At 41.0% G+C, this 2500-nt stretch overlaps 1 protein-coding gene across 1 annotated transcript in view; it reads left to right on the top strand.

Moving 5' to 3' along the window:
• Positions 1-2500, top strand: part of LOC138013733 (uncharacterized) — a 61909-nt gene that overhangs the window by 10695 nt on the left and 48714 nt on the right. The gene's annotated exons all lie outside the window — the stretch shown is intronic.

Genomic DNA, 2500 nt, shown 5'->3' with positions numbered 1-2500 from the left:
CAAACAAAACACAGGAAAGCTAAGAAGGGACAAGGATGGACAAAACTGGGGGGGATTCAAGTGGATTGCATTTAGGTAAATTGGAAAAACGTCGGCCCACCTTTTTTAACATTTATATCAGTTTATTTCAAAATGTCATTTAAACAGCTGGAAAATCATTCTCAGTTGTTATGTGGCCGTGATTTTGCAAATGAAAGACTCTTGCTCTGCTAATTTGACGTTTAGAGCTCATAACTAACAATTTTAAACAAAATTACCTAAAATCGCGTGACCTAGCCCCTTTAACGTTTCCCTGTCCCTGTCTACTGTGTGCGATTCGTCGACAGTTATAGCCAACAATGTTTTATGGAAGTTTTTAGAATGTCATTTCTGTTGAGAAATGCCTTGTTCATGCAGCGCATTTTCTGCCGATGCGAAAACAAGCTGGAGCTTCCCAATGGATACATCTGGCAGCCGCCAACGAGAGGTTGCCGTAAGCCCTCATTGTTCAGCTTTTTAAATTAAATCTGGTCGCCGATGATACTTCTCAACTCAAGGGGTGATTACTATGGAGAACACATTTATTTCGCCAATAAGACAAAACTGAAATAAGAGGCTGTTGCCAAATCCCTTGGGAAGGACCACCAAAATATCACCTCCAATCAGTAGTGGTTTTACGTCGTTCTGCGTTTATTTAACCAGGCTACCGCAAGGAAGTTTCCAACTAATTTTTTTTTTTAATTAGATTGTCGGCTCTGTCCGCTTTGTGTTGTTTGTTTTGAAATAAATTTTGACTGATAGGTGGATTTTTCGGACTTTTTATCAGCCAATAAGGAACGATATTGTTCCTGTCCGTGGGCGAACGGAGGTTTCGAGGAGGTTGAGGGGTTGATTGTAGGCGGTTTCTCACTCCTTCTCCTCAGTCCCTCCCCCCTCGCGTTCTCGTTTGACATCAGTCCAAGTTTTCCCACGGCTGTACTCAAAGCGATCAATCGAAAGTCAACCCCGGTGGAAGGAAGCGTCTAAAATTCGCTGAACTGCTTGCTACGCAGTCTATTGAGTCAGCGGAAGGACAAAATGTACAGCTTGCGTCGCTAACGAATCCGATCTTTTCAAATTCTTTGTTAGATACGATCATTCTGTGTAACAGTTTGTGTGGGAGGCGCGGTGGCCTCATGGTTAGTGTGCTCGACTCCGGATCGAGTTGTCTGGGTTCGGGGCCTGGCCGGGGACATTGTGTTGTGTTCTTGGGCAAGACACTTTACTCTCACGGTGCTCCTCTCCACCCAGGTGTATAAATGGGTACCGGCGTAATGCTGGGGGTAACCCTGCGATGGACTAGCATCCCATCCAGGGGTGAGCATAAATACTCCTAGTCGCTTCATGCTACGGAAACCAGAGATAAGCGCCGGCCTTAATGGACCTTCAGGCTTTACCCTTTTTACCTTATGTAGCAGTTTAAACGAAAACTGCCTCAATTTGTTGTCTTTAGATGATTAGTAAATAAAAGGGAATTTCGTCTGCCAATTTTCTAAAATCTAGCGGAAATTTCTCTCTCCATTTCCTGACACCTGTTAGTTCGATAACACAGGTATCAGGGGCAACGCATAGTGGTTAAGTCTGTCGCTGATAAGGGATTAACATTAGTTGATTCTAGTGAGTCGACTGAGGGAGTTGAATAGGGTTTAGCTTTCTCTTTTAAATCGAGTGGAGTAGCAACAATCAGCTGAAAGTAGTGTAGATAATTTATCATGATTCTGAAGTTACTTTGGAATTCGCCGACTGTCAGCAATAATAATAAATTCCACGTGCAAACCACGATTTCCAAAATAAAGAATGCTTATCAATAGTTATTGCTTTATTATTCCAAAGTACACATTCAGCACAAGAGAAGATGTTTGTTTTGCTTTTTAGCTCCTGAAAGTATTGTAAAAGTTCCCTGTAGAAGACCGGTAAACGCTTGTTAATAATTTCCACTTTATAGTTACCTCTTAATAGGAAGGATAAGCCTCCGTAATCCGATAGAAAATGAAACGCATTGTTCCTAAGTGCTTCAAAATCATGCCTTACGTGCAGGTTCAAAGAAGGTCCAAATAAAGACCTTCCGGCTGGTAAACATGATACATAGCTGAAACTGACATTCGTTTTAAATGTCAGTTAAGCTATGTATCAAGTAAAACCATTAAATGGCTTTATTTACGAGAGTGTGCAATTAAAGTTGCGTTTGTTAGGTTAGAGTTACGAGTAAATTGAATCAGCTTCATGATGTATCTGACATACTACCTGCCACCATAAGCAATTACTGTCTCTAGTTGACGTCATGGAACAGTTTCGCAATGTTTCTGCCCACATGACTCAATGTTCCCAACTTTCACGAAACTATTTCCTCTTTTTCTAGTTCCCAAATTTATTTTTGCTAAGAAATCGAATTTTCCACTGAATACTTATTGTGGCAGTTTCACTGCTCTTGGAATTTCTAGTTTTAGTTTAATATCTTGACTAACAACTCAATTTAACACTA

The sequence above is a fragment of the Montipora capricornis genome, chromosome 8 (assembly GCF_036669925.1).
Source record: "Montipora capricornis isolate CH-2021 chromosome 8, ASM3666992v2, whole genome shotgun sequence".
NCBI lineage: Eukaryota > Metazoa > Cnidaria > Anthozoa > Scleractinia > Acroporidae > Montipora > Montipora capricornis.
This window is presented reverse-complemented; position numbering and strand designations above follow the sequence as displayed.